We start from the raw sequence: 21916 nt of genomic DNA, 5'->3' as shown, positions 1-21916 counted from the left end.
CAACTAGACCAACTAGAACTCCATACGCACACTGCCTCTCTGTTCCCAAATTCTCCCTAAAAAAAGCAGGCGGCGCCAGCTTCCCGGTCCTAGCTGCCAAACTATGGAATGCTCTGCCACCATACCTTAGAGCAGAACCCTCATTTTGGACTTTTAGAGCCAAAACAAAAACATGGCTTTCCAACAAAAATGCCGTTTAATGCACTTTCTCTCTGCTTGCCTTTGTTGACCACCTGTAACCCGGTCTACTAAGCCGTTGTTGTTTTTTCACAATCTGTACTGTATATTTTTGCCATGCTGTAACTGTTTTTAAGTCTCCGGCGCCCAGCTACCCCAGGGTTCGGTGCGCGGTACAAATAAATAAACTAAACTAAACTAAACTAAACAGCCCCTAACCAAACATAGCAAGCAATGCCAGCCATACACACACATTTCAAGCGTATAAATTGTTCTTGTAAGGCTTAAAATTAATAATCCATGTTTTTACAGTACACACAAGACCCCATTAATAATTCTAGACAGAACGAGAAAGCATAGCAGGCTTTCCATAATGAAACCTCCACGCAGGGAAACCCCATCTAAAACCCTTGGACCTCAACATTCAATTCAAAAACTGATATTTACAAAGAGGGCTCTTTCAATGTTTCAAATTAGTGACCCGAGAATTTCCCATTAGATTACAAATTAGGCGTAGCTAAAGTGCAATTTCAGTATGATATATGGCTTAACACGAGCAGCTGGACTGGAACTATATCCGTGAACAAAAAAGGGCTAACACTGGCATTTGCAGAAAACCAGACAAATGTTGCAGCTCTGAGAAATAGGCTGTGTTTTACCAAATCTCTAACATTTCTACACAATGTTAAGCTATATAAACTTCACCTAAAATAAGCCAACATATCTTCGAGAGAATTTAAAGAAAAATAAATATGGCTTTAGATGAATTTCCACAAATGTGTTGCAATAGGTTTTTTTACCTTAAAAGATAATTAACTTAAGTTTTATCACTGAATTTCAAGGGTTTTGTATTCCATATGTTTTTTAATGCCAATGACCATGGCCGTACCCAATGTATATTTTAAATCACTCTCAGACCACTAGCCATGGCCCTGGGCCGTGCCCACTGTCCATTTTAGAATATTACCTGCCCGCTAGCTATGGCCTCTGGCTGTGCCCACTGTCCATTGTAGAACACTACGAGCCCACTTGCCACGGCCTTCGGCCTGGGCATGGCCTCTGCCATGCCCACTATATTTTTTAAATCAGTACCAGACCATTAGCCTTTGGCCAGTGGGCACTGCCTTCTGCCGTGCCCACTGCATATCTTAAATCGCTCTCAGACCATTAGCATGGCCTTTGGCCCTGCCCACTGTTTATTTTCCAACACTACCAGACTAGCCAAGGCCTTTGGCGCCCACGTTTTTTAAAAAATCACTCCCTAGTCACTAGCATGGTCTTTGGCCATGGCCAGTGGCTGTGCCAAATTTGTCCAATGATGTTTCAACCCCGATGTCACTGTGGCTATAAAAATCTCTATTTTTAAATGGCCACGGGTACCATTTTAATGAACTACTGATACCCTTGGTTATTTTGTCATTTTAGCCACAGATATCAGAAAAATCGAAACTAAATGCTTGCCAGCCCTCACCAAGTGCTATGTAGTGTGCCGGCTCCACCCCCTGTCCCCTGATAGCCTCTACACCTCCCCTGCCCGCACCATTTCCCCCCACAGCATTTGCTGTTTCTGTGATGCAGTTTGCTCTGAATAGCTATTCGCGATAGGCAAGGTTAAAGAAAATGTGTGTTGCAATCTCGGTCCCTAGCCCCTCTCCAATTCCTATACTTCATATGACGTCCACTGCCCTGTAATGCAAAGGCAATGTTCTGGAACAAAAGGCTTGCATTTGCGCTAATTTGCATACCCACAATAATGCCTTGCTGATGTGGCTCTTTACTGGAGGTGAACTTACAGTGCTGGTTACTAGGTGGCGCTATGACATTTGTGACTTGGCTAGTCTTTATACTGTTTTGATATCCACCTTTCTGTTGTTCATAACTTAACAGGTGTATTTGTAAAGCAAAAACAAAGAGGTGATGGCTGGAAGGTTTAGAATTAATCTTAACCACTGGCAATGCTCTGGGCAACCCTCCAGACCACCGTTCTTCGCCTGCCAAGCCATTACAGAAGGGAAAGACCATATGCAAATCAGGCTTGGCCCCACCCCAAAGGGGCAGTCCAGCCCGAACTGCTAGGCCACATCCCTTCTGCACGAGACCACAAGCATCCCCAAACATGTTTCGCCCTTGTTGAGGCTCATCAGTGAGGAGTAGCTTGGGTCTCTAGGCCCAGCAGGCACGGGACCCACGTCTGGGCATACCCGTCCCACTCGGGGTGACATAGCAAAAACAAAGAGGTGATGGCTGGAAGGTTTAGAATTAATCTTAACCACTGGCAATGCTCTGGGCAACCCTCCAGACCACCGTTCTTCGCCTGCCAAGCCATTACAGAAGGGAAAGACCATATGCAAATCAGGCTTGGCCCCACCCCAAAAGGGGCAGTCCAGCCCGAACTGCTAGGCCACATCCCTTCTGCACGAGACCACAAGCATCCCCAAACATGTTTCGCCCTTGTTGAGGCTCATCAGTGAGGAGTAGCTTGGGTCTCTAGGCCCAGCAGGCACGGGACCCACGTCTGGGCATACCCGTCCCACTCGGGGTGACATAGCAAAAACAAAGAGGTGATGGCTGGAAGGTTTAGAATTAATCTTAACCACTGGCAATGCTCTGGGCAACCCTCCAGACCACCGTTCTTCGCCTGCCAAGCCATTACAGAAGGGAAAGACCATATGCAAATCAGGCTTGGCCCCACCCCAAAAGGGGCAGTCCAGCCCGAACTGCTAGGCCACATCCCTTCTGCACGAGACCACAAGCATCCCCAAACATGTTTCGCCCTTGTTGAGGCTCATCAGTGAGGAGTAGCTTGGGTCTCTAGGCCCAGCAGGCACGGGACCCACGTCTGGGCATACCCGTCCCACTCGGGGTGACATAGCAAAAACAAAGAGGTGATGGCTGGAAGGTTTAGAATTAATCTTAACCACTGGCAATGCTCTGGGCAACCCTCCAGACCACCGTTCTTCGCCTGCCAAGCCATTACAGAAGGGAAAGACCATATGCAAATCAGGCTTGGCCCCACCCCAAAAGGGGCAGTCCAGCCCGAACTGCTAGGCCACATCCCTTCTGCACGAGACCACAAGCATCCCCAAACATGTTTCGCCCTTGTTGAGGCTCATCAGTGAGGAGTAGCTTGGGTCTCTAGGCCCAGCAGGCACGGGACCCACGTCTGGGCATACCCGTCCCACTCGGGGTGACATAGCAAAAACAAAGAGGTGATGGCTGGAAGGTTTAGAATTAATCTTAACCACTGGCAATGCTCTGGGCAACCCTCCAGACCACCGTTCTTCGCCTGCCAAGCCATTACAGAAGGGAAAGACCATATGCAAATCAGGCTTGGCCCCACCCCAAAAGGGGCAGTCCAGCCCGAACTGCTAGGCCACATCCCTTCTGCACGAGAGTATTTGTAAAGCACACTTCCACCCTGAGGCATCATAGTGCTGATTAACAGATGGTTGTTGCCCAACGCAATGGTACTCATTTTATTGACCTTGAAAGAATGAAGGGCTGAGTGGACTTGCTGCAAATCGAACCTAGACCATGAGGCCAAACAGATAACTTTAATGAATACATTAATCCCTTGAGCAAACCCAGCTGTCATTACTTTCTAAATCCAATTAAAAGAATTTTATGAGCAAAATGTATTTAATATGTAATAGTGTTTTTATAAAGGGCATCAGACGGCCCTTAAAGCTCTTTTTTTTTTTTTTTATTACAGTTGATTGTTGACTGGGCGTGAGACTGCACACTCTGGGACACATCCTGCTGTATACACAGGAGCATAATCGGTAGCATTGTGCAGGAGAGAAATGTAATAACACTTCCCGAGTAACATGGTTGTGAGGAAACTGAGGGCATCCTCACATCTACTCCCCCTTTCAGGTGGCCAGAGAAAGGCCATCGCTCTTCGAACCCGACCCTCGGGGTGGATAAGCGAGGGAGGATCACCTGGGTGGAGGTACCTTGGGGAGTGGGGAGAGGATGTCTTTGGGTGAGACATGGTATCCACCTTTCACTTGTCAGAATGAACCCTCCCCCCCCTTGCCTTTGTAGGTTATTGAAGTCTTTACCTCTTTCTTACACACAAACTGTCCCACAGGCATTTACCATTAAGACTGGAATGAGGAGGAGGCAACTGGGAGTTATCCATACTTCCATTCATTCACACCCCTTTGGTACTGAGACGAAGAAGAGGACTGTGGAGGAGTACCATTGCAATAGCCAGGCATGTCCAGCTAATAGGCTTAAGTATGGTCAGGCATTTGAGGTAAAGAACTTGCACTTTCAACCCGTTAACAGGGCCACAGGAGCATAAAATGAGAGACCACCCTGGAAACTGAGAGAAGGATGCGGCTGGCAGACGTGGAGTAGGCTGGAAGGGGGCCGGCAGGAAGGACACTGTGCAGCAGAATGGTGAAAGAGACGCTGGGGCCCGAGCGGGCCAAGACACCCGCAGTCCCTTTGTCGTGTGTTTGCAGCTGTGGGACACTGAAGTATCGTGAGTGCCGCAGGCCGCTGCAGCAAGGTTCGAAAACGGCAACCGCTGCTCGCTGGGGCTCTGGAAAAGCACAGGCGTAGCGAAAGAAAGCCGGTAAGGGGAAAGACGCCCGGAGCAGAAAAGGGATGAACATTAAAGAGTTGTGTGAAATGCACGTTGTGGCAAAGCCAAGACACTGCCATGGAGAAACAGAATTGAGTGTTGAATAATGACACAGGTTCAGAGAGAGAAACATAAGCATAACAAAGTGCCAGGGGTTATTGGTTGCGTGAGCTGTAATGAGTGAACCATGTGGTCCGAAAACTACAGCTAGACAGAGTGATTCCTGCTTGGAAAGAGCCAAGGAAAGTCAAGATAAAGACGCTGTATTGTATAACAAGTTGTTAAAGTGAATGAGAAAAAAGAGCAACCTGTATGAACTATTGAAAAGACGGGCTGATTACGAAGTTGAACTGGAACTGTTTTGGAAAGCATAGAGATTTGAACTGATTGTAGTTTTGAAGCTGGAAGAGCTGACTTCTTGGGGAAGGGAACCCCAAGGCCTTTTGGAACTGTTTCGAACCTGGGGAAGGGGGGCTGGAAAGTGCGCCAGGAGTTGGAAGAAGCTTGGAACTTTCTTTGGAACATTGTTTGTTTTGCTACTGACATAGCTACTGTAGGGAAGGCATGGTATTACAAGTATGACATTGACACAATGGATACAATTTGTAAAACCTTTACTTAAAATGTTGGGGTCAGAGAAACTCCTAACTTGCCCTATAACTAAGATGGGAGTAGTCTCGACCATCAAACGATAAACAAAACAATCCTAGTGGCGTCAGTCAAATAAAAGTGGCATATGCTAACAAAATCTAATGCATGCCCTATCTCTAATACAAAAAGTGTAAAAGGAGAAATGTATGCAAAAGGAAAAATTAGTGTTCAAAAGAATGTTTATTTGAACCATCTCTCTTCCTCGCGTTCCACCTCACAGAGTAAGACTGTCCCTGTAGGCAGGATGACACACTCTGGCTCGATTTGTAACACTCTTAGCAGTTCCAAACCTTGGATGGAGGCCTGCCTGGCCTTCCACGTTAAAGTCTTTTTCTTGACTTTCCAAAATTGTATTTCCAATGTAAAGTTGACAATGGTCCCCCCTGCCGGGCTCAGACCTCCCACATCACAAACCTGCAAGGGGGTGCTGCCTTCCCCAAGTTTATTGTACTTCAGGTCTCCCTCAATATGGCTCGGATCCGTTTAGAAGACTTTCGAATGTGTGTGGCACTTTTACCAGACAGCCGCAGCACCACTTCAAATCAAAGTTCATGGTCACTTTCACTTAATTTGCTTTCGCCGTCTGTTTACTTTATAACTTCAAATAATGTACCTTTCACAGAGACTTTCTAATGGGCTACTTCCTTTTGCTGAACCACTCGTTTACTTAATATCACTGATCTCACAGCTGCTTTTTCCTTCAAAGTTCATTCACAGGTCTGCCTTTCCTCTCTTCTCATCCACATGCGTGCAGCTTACTCTTGTGATACAATATTGCTTCTTCATTCGCTTTAACACACACCAGTCTCTCAGGTTGCTTGCCAACTCACCGGCTGTGTGCGCTTCTTTCTTGTTTTACTATTTTCAATTCACGAGCCAACGTTAGTACCACAGGCTTGGCCTCGCCTCTCCAACTCTACCTTTCACCCGGAAAGATCGCTGGCGTCCTGGGAACACAATGCAATCTTCACTTATGGAATCTGGCCTTCTCCACGTGTCTTCTCACTGCTACTCTCGTCCCTTGGTACGTTGCTCTGCTCCAGTAGTTGTGCCTTCGTCACGAAAGTTCTGCTTGTGTTCCGCCTTGCTCGGAGTGCATCTTAGGTGCTGCCTTTTATTCATGTGTGGAGAGCTAACTGGTATCAGGTGTATGCACTTAGTATAAAGGGCCTGACATTGCCTGACCCGTTTCACTCGACATGTCCAGTACGATGAGAGTTGGACCGGTTGCTCTGTCATCCTCTTCCTCGTCCCAATGTTTGTGAAAAAAGAGCAGTGGGGGGGTAGTTGGGACTTTAAAAAATCCTATAAAATAGGATGAAGTAGATGAACAAAAAGGGGGGAATACTGGGTCTCACCATCGGCTGCCTCACCCCCACTCCCCGAAGACCCCTCACGCAGGTGATCTTCTCGCACTGGTTCACCCCCATGGTATGGATCCAAAGGCGATGGTCGTGCCCTGGCCGCCTGAGAGAGAGATCCCCGGGGACTAGCGGGTGAGACACCCTCTGGTTTCTCACACTACACATTGAATATCTTTAGTTGTGAGAGTAAGTATAGGTTTTGGACACAGACTTTTGAGTTGAATTTACTAACACAGACTATCCTTAGTCTATTTAGGTAGGGAAATCCCACCTTAGCGTAGGGCAAGTTAGGCATTACTCCATCCTGGCATTTAAGAAAAATAAACCATCTTATCAAGAAAAGTGAATCTGTTGTCTGTATCTTACTTCATGATGCTTTCACAGGTGCAAACGGGCTAGCTCCTGAATATTGATGAGCAATTGAGTAACACATTGCACTGCAAGCAGAGGATTCACACTCAAGAGAGATCAGTAGCAGACAAAAAAAGCAATGCAGCACGCTCTGAATCGTTGTGACCATGGTGATGAGGGTGTGGAACCTGATCCACTAGATCATAATTCAGGACAGTGGCTGTGCATAACTACTGACTTTAATTACACAAGAAACATTCTGCACTTGAATACACATGTGGAATTCCCACGTTCACTTTGCTTGCTTACCAGTTGCTCAGTTTTTAGGTATTTGCTAGAGCACGAGGCTAGCTGCAAGGAGCAAAAAAGTCCTTTACAGAATTCGAATATAGTGTCCAGTTGAAACTTCATTACAAAAACTAGGTTGTGAGAGGCGAGGGCATAAGAAGTAGCAGACAGCACAATACAGAGTTAAAACAAATATCTGTATTACATCCACATATTTACAATTTGAGGAACAAGGTGATTAGGGTTTTGTTTTGAAATATGTGATTTGTTGGTTGGAGCATGGATGCTGGAATTGGAACCCAGGTCTCCCAATTTTAGCATTAGACTGCCTCTCTGAATTAACTAATGTGTGTAATAGTAACAGTCATTGCAGTGTTGTCGTCTTCTACATCACTACCTCAAAAAATGTGGTTTGCAAAGTTAATCCGTTTTCCGTTAACAACATGGTTGTTGGTATTTGGCATTAATATATTTTAGCTTGGCATTTCACCCGGGCCAAAGGTGCACTATTTAGCCAAGACAGTCTTTGTCCAATCTAAGCTGCTGAATACACGTGGCTATTCGTTCATATGTATGTATGTATGTATGTATGTATGTATGTATGTATGTATGTATGTATGCGTTATCAAACCCCACATCCTAGAGCAGTATAGATGACTAGCCATAGGGGAATACGAAGTGGCTGGCTCTTTAACATACATGGATTGAGCACATCCCTCTGTCCTTTACATTCAACCATGCTACCATCCATACTTTCAACTGCACTACATCTAGTGCCGGAAGCATGTGCTTGCAACCGATTTTCACAGAAATCTTTAGCCTTTTATTTCTACCTCCTATATAGATCCTTCTGCTCTGTATGTTGCTTAACTAAGTTTGGAAGACAGCGACTACATGGTGGATATAGGAATGGTTCTTACCGGGTAACAGTAACACAGAGACCTAATAGTGACAACCATCCTCCTTGTTATTTTTTAAGACTGGATGGGTCTTTCCTCCTTTAATATTGCTGTTGCTGCTGTTGGAATTCACTGTGCGCCGCGTCGTGACGTCTGGACTAATCTCCACAGATACTGGATAGAACTAATCGGATGTCAAGACTCCACAATAAAAATCGGGAGAGGCTCTGCAGCGAAGTGTCCTGGCAGCATTCAATCCAACTAGGAGATTACGTGGCACAGAAGTCCATACAGCCAGGATCTCTAGTACTTTACCGGTTTGACTGCAATGCAGGGACTGCATCAATTGGGTTGCAGACATTGCAGATCAGGGACGGATGGGATGACTCCACCGATTGCTGCAACTCCATATATTAGACAATCGCTTTTCAAATTGGCAACACACACCAGTGAAGCACCAATGCAGGCCGTGTGGCAGAATGCTAAATGATGATGGTCTAGCCTGAGCTTTTACTGAAACAATAATGCGGGTAATTCTGCTGTTGGAAGCAATCTCTGCTAAACCAGCTCACTTTAATAATGCTCCATACAAAAAGAATAGTGCACACATATACCTTGCAGTGACTGTCTACTGACCTCTCTGTGATCTGCCCTGCCTTAGCAACAATGGCAGGTTCAAAGGTCACGGGCATTTCTGAACACAGCTACTGGAATCCAAAGTTGTGTGTGTGTGTGCGTGCGTGCGTGCGTGCGTTCGTTCGTTCGTTCGTTCGTTCGTTCGTTCTGTCTGGGCTGACCCAAATCACACATATGGGTCCCACCCAGGAATCCCTCATTTTGATCTCCTTGGAAGCCTTGTCACCTCCTCCAGGCAACAGGACCTCTCCTTGGCAGTTCAGCTGGGAACCGGTTCTACTGTTCACCAAACTTTTGATTACTGGAGTGCTTTTGATGTAGGCAGAAAGAAGGGCTGAGTTAAATTAACCCAGGAGAGATCTTTAGTCCACAGAGGCATCTCTCTATCTTGGATTTTGCTAGGACTCTCAAACATCCAATCATCCTCCCACTTCCTGCACAAAGAGCACTCTGGTCATGGCCTCACCAGGCAAATGACCCTTGTTAGAGCAGAAGGGAATGCACCCATTTCAGAAGGCTAGAAGGGAACCAATTTTCTGTGACTCTTTGACTATATAAAGGGGGGGCTTAGTTGATGCATCTTTCACCAAATTTTGAAGGAGAATGTATCTGGAACCTTATTGGGCGTACAGTCTACTCCAAAGTCCTTTGCCAGAGAGGTAAAGACTAGGATCTCCAAGGAAGAGACGCGCTCTTACCGTCCTACCAATCCTGCGGGAATATTTTGGGTGACTGCTGTCGATCAAGGCCCATCTGCTACTTGAACACTGGAACCAGAATCCTGCACACTGGAGATGCAAAATCTCTACATTTGCTCTCTGGTGACCGTCCTCATGTGTAAGTACAGAACCCAGCAACTCAGATTCCCAAACACAGCCTGAAAGCCTGTCTACCGCCTCGAGATACGTTCTTACCTGGCTCGATAATGCTTGAAACACAAGCTGGTGCGGGACCTGTGGTGCTGCTTTTGCCACGCTAACCGCTTAAATCCACGTACATATCCTTTGAGCGCTCTCCACGCCGACTCGACCCATTGAAGTAGATGGCTCCATTCCAAGGAAGCAACTGACTACCATATTTTGACCTCTGACTCAATCTAGCAGAAGCCTTGTCTTGATACCGACACAATCCAGTGGAATTCCTTCCCTCAAAGTGTCTCAATGCCGTCTCGCCATTGAAAAGTGTAACTATGCCATCTCTGCACTGGCTTGACTGCAGCAAGGTGCCCAGAAGCCCGGCTTAATGCTGTTGAGCACCAAGGACAAGAATTACAAGTTATTTGAAGTGCCTTAAAGAGCTCTAGTGACTTCTAAGTTCCCACTGTACAATTACCTCTGCAATAAAATGGACATTTGTTGCTGAAATCTATGCCTATGGAAAAAAGGGGGAAATCTGGGTTTAAGGAAGGGGTGCAAAGCTTGTACTCTGTTATTTTTCTTTACAGGTATGACAGTGTAAGGGTATTCATTAAGATCTTGAATAAGGTCAAACTAACGGCCTAGACTTTCCTAAATCCCAAGAGATCTAAAGCCCCTACTGTCAAAAATCCGGCTGGCTAGTACTGAGGGCCTAAAGACAATTTCCCAATCAGTCTTACTCCCTCTGGGTTCTTCTAGGTGGGTCTTAACTTGGTATTCCACAAGAACATTTTTATTAGGAAGTGGTGCCATCCAACCGCCCATCTTTCTCTCTCACACCCTTATACTCACCCTGATATTCTTTCCTTCCTTCCCCTTCGTCTACTCTCCTCCATTCTCTTCCCTCCACTCTCTACTCACTTTCCCTCCCTTCTGTCCCTGTGATCTTCCTGTCTCTTGCCTCTAGTCCTTACTTCTACCCGCCGATCCCTCTCCTATTCACCTCTGATATCATTTGGATCAACCACACTTCCTGTTCCGGGTGTTCTACAGTTCCCCTGTCCAGGAGTGGGTTGCTTTCCCTAAGTAATCCAACCTTACCTTCTCTCCCTGGTGTGTAAAGTGCAAAGTCTTAAATAGAGGGCTAAGCCCTGCCTGCTTTCTCTGCACGGACAAGCTGTGTAACTGGAATCGTAGCCTGGTAAGGCAAGAGTTCATGTTCCAGGCTGATTTTTGCCCAGTCACCCCATAAGTTCTTTGGGGGAGGGTGGGTACGGCTCCCTGTTACATTCCTGGTGGTGAAGGGGGCCTCAGTCATGTTGTGCAGATCTGTCGTGTTGGTTCAGCCGCCCATCGAGAGGCTTGGGCCTGCCAGGTATGTTAGAAACTTCCATGTGCAGCTCTCTCCTTCCTGGTCGCAGTGTATCGCAGCTTCTGGCGCATCTTCACTGGGTCATTCTCTCTCCTGGTTTTGGTACGCTGGGGTCTATTGTGTCTGCCTGGTGGTGCGGCTTTCTCTCATTTTGGAGGTTGGACTCTGTGGCACTCTGCCGATCGTTCAGATCTCATTTCGTCTTCTGTTTTTGATCTGAAGCACCAGGAAAACACTGGCAAGTTTCTGTTCTTGGACACCAGGCTGTAGATATCCGTTGTCTGCACAGAGAAATAATGGAATAAGTGGTGGGGGACAGGAATTTAGGATCCTCAACTGTCACAATCCACCTCAGGAATGGGACTGGCTCTAGATTTTTCCTTGGTAGTCCTGCAACCCCGGCTGAGAGGAGTCCACATTCTCTTGACAAGGTCCGCTTTCTAGCCTTGTTACAAACCCCCCATGTCTTATTGTCACCCTCCTTTCACTTTCTCAGTCCCCTTTCTCAATGTGCCTTACTTACTCCCCTACACTCCCACTTATGCTCACCTACTCACCATACACACACACACTCATATCCAAGTACCACTTTCACCAATCAATACCTCACTTTGCACATGCTCTCTGTAAATCTCTTCCATGGTCCGCTCGACTGTTTTTCCTTTGCTTGATCTCTCAGTCCACCTTCTCTTCCCTTGACTTCACCCGAACAACCCACACTAGCCCGGACTTTGCGTCCCTTTATTCTCCTACTCGCTTTCCTTTGGATCACATGATCTGTTGGTTTCCATGGTCAACCGCTGCCTTGCTATCACCCATAGGCCGGGTTACAGAGATGGGGAAAACATAAAGCCCCCTTTAAGCCCTACCCCCTTGGTGATTGCAGATCTGCCAGTATCGTAATGGCGACATGCTGCACAGAAAGTCAATTATAGAGTTCGTTTTCGGTGCAAGATAAGCATCCTGACTGCCGATCATCGGCGAGCACCATTCCGCTCACTGTATGCATATCTGCACCTCTCTCGCTGGTGGGTTGCCTGCAATGTTTTGTGGATGTTGCTGTCCTGAAAAGGAAGAGGGAAAACACTGTTTTTTCAATTGCAACCATACACATGCGGAGGTAGAGACTGAGAAACTCCCAACTCCCTCACCCTGCCTCTGGGGCAGGACTGGCTCTACTAAGCACCCTGTTGGGCGTCCTGTCCTAGACACAAATCTCCTCACTGGGGCAACTACAAACTCAGCGCTGGCCAAAGGGCCGGCTCTCGCCGGATACGAGATCCGGTACCAGATGTGTAGCCGGATCTCAGGATCCGGCCAGCCTCAGCGCCAAATAGTCCATCACAAAATAAAGAGCTTTTGAAAGAAAAAAAAAACGGTGGAAAAAAAACACTGCTTTCCACGCTACTCTGCCCCCCTCCACCTCCACCCCCACCCCCTATGTCATAGGCAACAGTGGCCAAGGCAGACCCTCGACGAACCTGGGGGCTCGCCTCTCTGGCCTAATCTGCTCTGTGTGAGCGCACAGAGCAGATTACATCACTGAGGGAAGCCCCCAGGTCGCCAAGGGTCAAAGAACCTGTGACTTAGCAGAATGCATATGGAAAACGCAATGATCACCGAGCCCCCAGCTTCGGGGGCTCAGTGATCTTTGCCTTTCCCAAATGAATTCTGGTATTTGTAGTTGGGATGTCAAAATAAATTTTGACACGGACAGTACTAGCTTGAAAAGTACGCAAACCATAGCAAGGTACGCTTACTATGGTTTGTATACTTTTCAAGAAATTGCTCCATTTAAAAAATATTTTTTACATTTCCTTTGATCGGAGCCCCGTCCCTTCTGAACTCCGCCCCCACCCTCAAACTCCGTCCCCACTCCGGCGACCCTTGTGGGATCTCCTCCAATTTTTTGTTTCCTTTGCTGCACTGATGCGTCAAAACTGGGGAACTGAGAACGCGCCGAGCTGTCAGTGCCGGTTCAGTGAGGACTGCATGCTCCTTCCTACCCCAGAACAATGACAAGAACACTCGGGCCCTCAATTAGGCATCTAAAAATATGAAATGGATATCTCACTTCATCTTTAACCTGTTTGAGGACACTGATTCTTTGCTATGCACAAGCAGACAGCGAGATTGAGGTGGGAGGGACTATATACCAAGGCTTCCTGTCACGCGACTTTGCCTTCCTCCTGCTGCCTTACATATCCCCCATGAAACTGCCTGAAGACGATCACTCGTTCTAACCAGACCTGACACAAAAACATGACCCTCGGAAGCCCAGAGGGGCAACAGCCGCATATTGTGAATAAAATGCACACCTCAACTCAAGAAGTGGGTAAAATAATTGATGATACATTCGAGAAGAAAAATTAAGATGGAGAAAGTGGCACGGCAGAACTATAGAGGGGTAGACTGCATTCGGTTAATCGTTTAATTGGGTAGTAGCTATGATGCACACGGGATAACAAAGTGGTTTACCCGCTTTGAAGGCGAGGCTTGTGCATGCCAGCAACAAAGCGAAGGGGGATGCTTTTCCAGGGATGTGAAAATAACTGCATATGCAAAGCAACCCCCCCCCCCCCCACTGCCCCGAATCCTGCTTCACCGTCTCCGGTTCACATAAGATACCCCCCCCCCCCATCAGCGCCCTCCATCAATAACTGGCTCACTCTGCATTGACTGCCCACCCAGCTTAACAAAATACCCATTACCCGTGGCTGGCTCTAAGAAATAGTTTTCAGGATAATTGATATTCTGCACTCGGCAAACGGCGCATAAAGTACCCCAACGGCCGGGTACAGGAGAACGAGAAAAGGGGGATTAGTTTGTAATTGATTTGTCATAATTTGTTTTTAACCTGAGCGTACGACATCAGCACTTGTCCAATCTTTTAGATGAATGACAGCTCGGGCTCCGACCAAAGCTTAAACGTTACCATGTGTCACGAGAGACTCTGTGAGCTCATTGTTGACCTAGGAACCGACCATGTTACCTTTTAATTGGTCTGGAGAAAGCAAGCCAGAGGCATACATGGCGTTGATTCGGATCCCTACAAAGCAAAAAAAAAAAAAGAACAGTTCGACATGTTAACGCACAAGAGACCCGGCGTGGCAGCGCAGGTCGCACGTCGTTGCATCACAAATAGGTTACAGCAAGATTATGTGAAATAATGAGCCACCAGAGCTTTAAGTGGGCTTGGTCGGCCAAGGCAAAGATCAGAAGTTTTAGGCTGGGTTCCTACCAGATGTCTTAGGATCTTCTGCCTTCCTTTCCCGAGGTTATGTCTGGTAATGTGGTATTGAAAAGCAGCTAAGGCTGCTTAATCCATCCACAAGGTACAAAAAATTAGCCTTTTGCAACTCACTTCTATTTTGGGGACCAAGGCAGATGCAATTGAAGCGATAAACCTTGCATCGTAAAGCAAGTGGTAACGAGCGTTCTTATGTGGACAAGCTAGCCTACATCGAATGTAGGTGGGCCGTGGGTTTGGGCGTATAATAAATAAAATAAAAATATATACATAAAACTAATGATGTACATTTTTTACGGAGCATCAAGATGAAAGCCAAAATGGCAGGTGCTATTTCCTGGCTAGACTGTCCTACATTGAGTGTAGCCACATAATAACACTTCTTGAGCATGGGGTCTTGCATGGATTCACATGCTCATGACTATTCCCTGTCTGGCTGGGAATCCTCGTTAAAAAAGAAAGCAGTTTAGCTTTAAACTAAAACTGCTCATCTCTACAGCCAGTGTCCTTTGGGTCATACTGCCCCCATCCAATGACACTCGTCCCCATGAGCTCCACTCCTGGTGACCTTTGTCAGATTTTACTTCACGTTTCTAGTTTTGGGACTACTGGCAACAGTGACCCATTGTCGACGAAGATCTTCAATCCACCATCGGATCTTCAGCCCGGGGCGCCACAGGCCAGGTTGGGCCTACACCTTGACACCTCGACCATGACGGGATGCCATGAAGAAAAGCCTCTTCAGGTCCTGTGAAAGCTGCAGCATGAAGAATATCTTCAAGGATCGGCATACATTTACTGTCTTCATCCCGACGACGATGCGAACGGATGCTCAATCTGCCAATCCTTTTCGTTGAAGAATCAGAAGGACCACCACCCGAGGAGGTTGGTGGAATGGATCGAGGAAGGTAAGGACTCAGACGTGGCCTACTGGTGGATTCCTGCCTTTTCCAGGGACGGCAGGTCCTACTGAGCGTACTCCCTCTGGTAAGAAGAGGTCAAAGTGCTTTGTTGATACTTTTCCTGGTGAAGATCCAGAAGAAGGCAAAATCCCACGCTCTGCCAACTTCCTCGTCAACGGTCTGTGCAGCTGCGGGACCCAGTTTTCAGAAGGGTTGATCGCCGTAGCTGGTTACCCTACCAGCTGGTGGATTGTCTGCGAGAAAATAGCTGGCCTCGTCATCCAAGCACAGGTTGTCAAAGATGAGCAAGTTATCTAAGGTTCTGTCTCCGGTTCCGTCCTCGTCGACATGAGCCTCGTCGACAACTTCATCCAGACTGACACCCTGTCGACGACCAGCGTGTCAATGAGCTCATAGACGACTGTCTGCACAGTCAAGTCTTCCTTCGGCTGCTTAACCCAAAGGGCTTGTGAAAGACCATTACCTCCACTTTTTCAACGGTTACCACGTCCCGGGTATCTCTGCGTCCCAGACCTCTGTCAGTGGGTAGAACGACTATGCCGTCAAGGAAAGGCTCCTATTCCTGCTCTGCAAGCTTCATTTGTTGCCTCCTTTTGAAAGGGGTCTGATCTGGTGAGAGACATGCCCCCATCTCTGGAATTCCTGCCCATGCCCACCCAGGCAGTCTCACCCTTTACTCTGGCTCTTCTGGGATCCACCAGTTCTGAGGACCTGCCAGAACATTTTTATTCCGATCAGGAAATGGGCCATGGGGAACCTGACCCAATTCTGCCCATGCCTCATCAGGGGTCAACGACCCGTGGGTCTTCCCAGCCGTTTAGCCCTCCAAGGGCATCAGGCCTAGTTTCTGCTCCTGCTTTACTGGCTGCACCTGTCCCGCCACGGGCCCCTCGACCTGCACCAGCAGCTCTGCCTACCGTGGTGAAGGAGCTAGTTCAAACTGACACTGGCACAACCAATACCCGTACAGATGAGTTTCATGACTGCGTTCCCACGGATGGGGAACCTTCGGATGTCGATGAGCCTGCCAGGCCTATCTCCCGGACGAAATTGGCTGTTTCCACTCCATTTTGAAACCTGCCAAACTCTTCAACCTGGTGACGCAAGAGATGAATACAGAGGATTTCCTCTTTGAACAGCGGGAGTCCTCCAAGAAGGCCACCTTATCGGTTCCCTTGTTGTCCTAAAGGCGCCTAATACCATGCCGGCTAAGTGTGACTGGTTGGAGAAGAAATACCGGATTCCAGACTTGGCACCTAGGTGTCTCAGCCTTCTCTGGACTCTGTGGTATCGGCCGCTGCCAGAAAGAGGTGCTCCAATCCCTCTTTATTGTCCATGATGCCTCCAGATCAGGAGGGCAAGAAGCTTGATGCTGCAGGGAAGCGCATCATCACCGCGGCAGCTTCGACCATCAAAGCCACCAACTCCCTTGCCATCCTGTCAAAGGTACGACAGGGAGCTGTGGTGAAAGCTAGGGCCCATCCTTGATTTCCTTCCTGGCGCTAAAAAGGCTGTAGCCTTGGCCCTTTTCAAGGAAGGGGAAGTGGCTTCTGACCACTCCATCACTGTCACTCTCAACAGTGTGGACTCCGGATTCCACCAGCTAGGGAATGGTATGGCTCTCCACCAAAGTTGGCTAAAAGCTACACATGTCTGCACAGATGTGCAGACCAAAGTCATTGACATGCCGTTCGATGGGGACAACCTATTTCAAAAGCGGTCGATGACACTCTCCAGGTCATCAAGACTGACCGAGACCACAGGCTCTCTGGGGACCTGGCAGCAGAGGATGCTGTCTTTTCGTTCCCCGAAGGGGAGAGTCTCCAGATCTTGCAAGGGTTACACCACACCCTATCGCCAGCCCTCCCGCTCAACCACCCAGGAGTTTTATAGGGGTCGCTCCCAGGCCTACGGCAGTGGCACCCAGCGTCGTCATCGCCCCATATCCAGGATGCAGATGCCGAAGCAGGCGTGAACCAGCCCAGTACCCGCACCCCCACTTCTGCACCCCAGTGGGAGGCCGATTATTAAACTTTGTCAATCCGTGGTAAAAGATCTTCACAGACAAATGGGTCTGGGACGTTCCACTGCAAGGGCATGCTTTGGAATTTCAAGATGGGTGCCCCCGCATTGTCTCAGAAGGATAGCTCAGCGGCAACATGCTCGCCTTGGAAGCAAGACGACACAGAGCAACACAGGTGCGATCACCGAGTCCGCGCTCAGAAACCTCTGGGTATTAATCGCATTATAAATAACCTATCAGATCATATCATTCCTTTTTCACGCATTTAGAGCTGCCGCAGGAAGTCCAAACCATGATTTGCAGAGGGGTAATAGAACCAGTCCCTCAGCACCTCTGGGGCTCCGGAGTGTACTCCAGATACTTTGTGGTAAAGAAATTAGGAGGGTGTGGACCAACCCTAGACTTGCGGGGCCTCAACAAGTTCCTCAAATCCCAAAAGTTCAGAATGGTCACGTTGCAGCACATGCTCGACCAGCTGGAGGAGGTGGATTTTCTGGCAACTGTCGACTTGGAGCACGCGTAACTTCCACATCCCCATCCATTCTGCGTTTTGTGGTCCAGGGGCGACACTGCCAGTTCAAGGCCCTTCCCTCTGGCCTGAAATCAGCTCTGAGGGTGTTCACCAAATGCTTGGCCCTGGTGGCAGCGCATCTATGCCACAAGGTAATCTACGTCTACCCTTACCTGGATGATTGGCTCATTCGGTCCCACTCACATACTCTGGCAACCCAGCACACAGCGGAGACCATCCAACTTTTGATGTTGCTAGGATTCTTGATCAACTATCCAAAGTCCTGCCTAGTGCTACCTCTGGAAGCACTGTTTCTGGGTGCCCGACTCAACACAGAATTGTGTAGGGCTACTCCCTCAGAAGAGAGGGTGAAGCCCTTCTGGGAAAGGTCCAACCACTGTTTGCAACTGCCGTTGCAACAGTCTGGTCAATCAAGTCCCTGCTAGGTATGATGTCTTCCTGCATCCATCTGGTCTCCTTTTACAGGAATCAGATGAGACCCCTTGCAGAATTTCTGGATGCCAGGTGCCAGTAAGTCACGGAAACATGGGCTGGCAAGCTCGCCCTCAATTGGGCATTCCATCAACCCTGCATTTGTGGTCAGTTCGTCCACAGCTCACTCGGGGAGCTCCCTTTCAGTTCCCTCCATACCAGGCTACAGTTACGACCGACGTCTCTCTGAAAGGTTGGGGAGCCCACACAGGACATTGTCACGGTAGAGGCCTCTGGCTTTCGGGAGAAAAGGAGTTGCACATAAACATCCGGGGACTGCAGGCGGTCTTTTGGGCCCTCATGTTTTCCAGCCTCCGCTCCAGAGAAAGGTTGTGCAGGTCTTCACGGACACCACCACCAACATGTTTTACATCAGGAAACAGGGTGCAACGCTCTCCCTCACTCTCTCCCTGGAAGCCCAGTCTCCATGGCACTGGTCTATTCTTCAAAGCAATTAATTAATGAAAATACAGGACTCTGCGCCAACAACTCAAGTTGAGTTAAATCTTAGATTATGCTTTATTGATCATCCATGACCATTGAGCCCATAATTGATAACATGTTTCGGCTCCACTGAGCCTTTTTCAAATCCGGGCTACCCATAATTGTAATATAGGACATACAATATATCATAGTCAAAAAACAATTTGTATGAACGACATCATAAAGTATAACATAATACCAGTTTTCAAATATCGTGACCACAAAATATGCATAATAACATGAAAGAAATTAGACAGAAAAACAAGGATGGGCAAAAGGGAAGGGTTCATGGGTGTAGAAAAATAGGCAAACATATCATAATACATTGTTATGTTTGAGTAAACAGAAAAAGAGCACAAAAAACAGAAACAAAAACACAAACAAAAAGAAAAAAAAGAAAAAAGAACCCATTAGTAATCATTATTCTTCAATTCATTGAATAATATAACCAAATTCTGCAATGGTCCCTTGAGACAAACTGACAACTTGGTGGATGTCCTTACCCGAAATTTGATGTAACCAGTTCTTATGACTATTTGTCCATGTAGTAGTAACGGGGTACAATCCCCAATATCAATCTAAACAAAAAATGTAAGTAGCGAAGGTAAATAAAACTGATTGTCCAATTTAGAATATACATTAATTGTGTATATCAAGGTTGCCTGTGGCAACTAGGCATTTTCATGAGAATAAATCCCGCCCTTCACCAAACGGGCAAAACAACTCTTCTTAATGGTCACAGGCCATTTCTGCCTTATTCAAAACAATTCATTATAAGTTCCGTAGTGAAGACAATTGTAATTAACCATCATTACGTGAAATGATGACGCATTTCCAATTATAGAACACGTATATCAAGTACGGAAAGCACAACATATAGCTTATTTTGTTGCTACTCGTCAAGTACCATTAAAGCTAAATCTCATTGAAAAGTAAACCATGAGATAAGCGGTCCTCTCTTACCAGTTCCTGGAACACAAACAGTCACACGCGTCGGCAGGTAAGCCGAACGCTTACCAGGTATGCCTTCTTATACTAGGCGTCATCACTGTGCGCGGTTACCATGGCGACGCAAGGACAAGCGTCGTCATTGAAAACCGCATTCTATCCCCCAGCATTCTACAAATTACATATGCTATATAATTCAAAATATTTGAATAAAGCCTGAGAAACTAACAAAGCATGTATACGCTTCTCCTGACCCAATTTATATTTGTTGAATACTTAAATGGTTACTATCACAGTAATGTATAATCACGGGCACTAATGCACCTAACTACAAAAGGTTGGTGAGCATTACACGCAACATTCAAATAACATACTGAGCTACCAATTATGATGGGGTATCCCTTTAACAACACCCTGAAATACATGTAACCTCCTAATAAACAATGAGCCGTGTTCTAAATCAGGTATAACAATGAAAATTATTCGAGCTAGCGGAAGCAAGAGCAATTTGTTACTTCAATTCGACAAATACAGGACTTAATACAGATAATGAAATGGTTTCATTCTTGTGAGATGTAGTACATTGCAATCTGGCTTCTCAAGCTCGAATAATTTTCATTGTTATACCTGATTTAGAACACGGCTCATTGTTTATTAGGAGGTTACATGTATTTCAGGGTGTTGTTAAAGGGATACCCCATCATAATTGGTAGCTCAGTATGTTATTTGAATGTTGCGTGTAATGCTCACCAACCTTTTGTAGTTAGGTGCATTAGTGCCCGTGATTATACATTACTGTGATAGTAACCATTTAAGTATTCAACAAATATAAATTGGGTCAGGAGAAGCGTATACATGCTTTGTTAGTTTCTCAGGCTTTATTCAAATATTTTGAATTATATAGCATATGTAATTTGTAGAATGCTGGGGGATAGAATGCGGTTTTCAATGACGACGCTTGTCCTTGCGTCGCCATGGTAACCGCGCACAGTGATGACGCCTAGTATAAGAAGGCATACCTGGTAAGCGTTCGGCTTACCTGCCGACGCGTGTGACTGTTTGTGTTCCAGGAACTGGTAAGAGAGGACCGCTTATCTCATGGTTTACTTTTCAATGAGATTTAGCTTTAATGGTACTTGACGAGTAGCAACAAAATAAGCTATATGTTGTGCTTTCCGTACTTGATATACGTGTTCTATAATTGGAAATGCGTCATCATTTCACGTAATGATGGTTAATTACAATTGTCTTCACTACGGAACTTATAATGAATTGTTTTGAATAAGGCAGAAATGGCCTGTGACCATTAAGAAGAGTTGTTTTGCCCGTTTGGTGAAGGGCGGGATTTATTCTCATGAAAATGCCTAGTTGCCACAGGCAACCTTGATATACACAATTAATGTATATTCTAAATTGGACAATCAGTTTTATTTACCTTCGCTACTTACATTTTTTGTTTAGATTGATATTGGGGATTGTACCCCGTTACTACTACATGGACAAATAGTCATAAGAACTGGTTACATCAAATTTCGGGTAAGGACATCCACCAAGTTGTCAGTTTGTCTCAAGGGACCATTGCAGAATTTGGTTATATTATTCAATGAATTGAAGAATAATGATTACTAATGGGTTCTTTTTTCTTTTTTTTCTTTTTGTTTGTGTTTTTGTTTCTGTTTTTTGTGCTCTTTTTCTGCTTACTCAAACATAACAATGTATTATGATATGTTTGCCTATTTTTCTACACCCATGAACCCTTCCCTTTTGCCCATCCTTGTTTTTCTGTCTAATTTCTTTCATGTTATTATGCATATTTTGTGGTCACGATATTTGAAAACTGGTATTATGTTATACTTTATGATGTCGTTCATACAAATTGTTTTTTGACTATGATATATTGTATGTCCTATATTACAATTATGGGTAGCCCGGATTTGAAAAAGGCTCAGTGGAGCCGAAACATGTTATCAATTATGGGCTCAATGGTCATGGATGATCAATAAAGCATAATCTAAGATTTAACTCAACTTGAGTTGTTGGCGCAGAGTCCTGTATTTTCATTAATTAATTTCTTCAACGTATGGGACGGTTAGGCTT

The 21916-nt window shown here is 46.3% G+C and overlaps 1 protein-coding gene and 1 long non-coding RNA gene across 7 annotated transcripts in view; one reads left to right on the top strand and one right to left on the bottom strand.

Annotated features, from left to right (window-relative positions):
• Positions 1-21916, top strand: part of UTRN (utrophin) — a 2010688-nt gene that overhangs the window by 1185263 nt on the left and 803509 nt on the right. The gene's annotated exons all lie outside the window — the stretch shown is intronic.
• LOC138452659 (uncharacterized) lies at positions 18873-20234 on the bottom strand. The gene is made up of 2 exons (XR_011260297.1): positions 19375-20234; positions 18873-18983 (listed from the first exon to the last, which is right to left on the bottom strand). It is a non-coding gene; the product is annotated as an uncharacterized lncRNA (long non-coding RNA).

The sequence above is a fragment of the Ambystoma mexicanum genome, chromosome 4p, assembly GCF_040938575.1.
Source record: "Ambystoma mexicanum isolate Mex_15411 chromosome 4p, UKY_AmexF1_1, whole genome shotgun sequence".
NCBI lineage: Eukaryota > Metazoa > Chordata > Amphibia > Caudata > Ambystomatidae > Ambystoma > Ambystoma mexicanum.
Note: the sequence above shows the minus strand (reverse complement) of the source record. Positions and strands in the feature narration are given on the sequence as shown.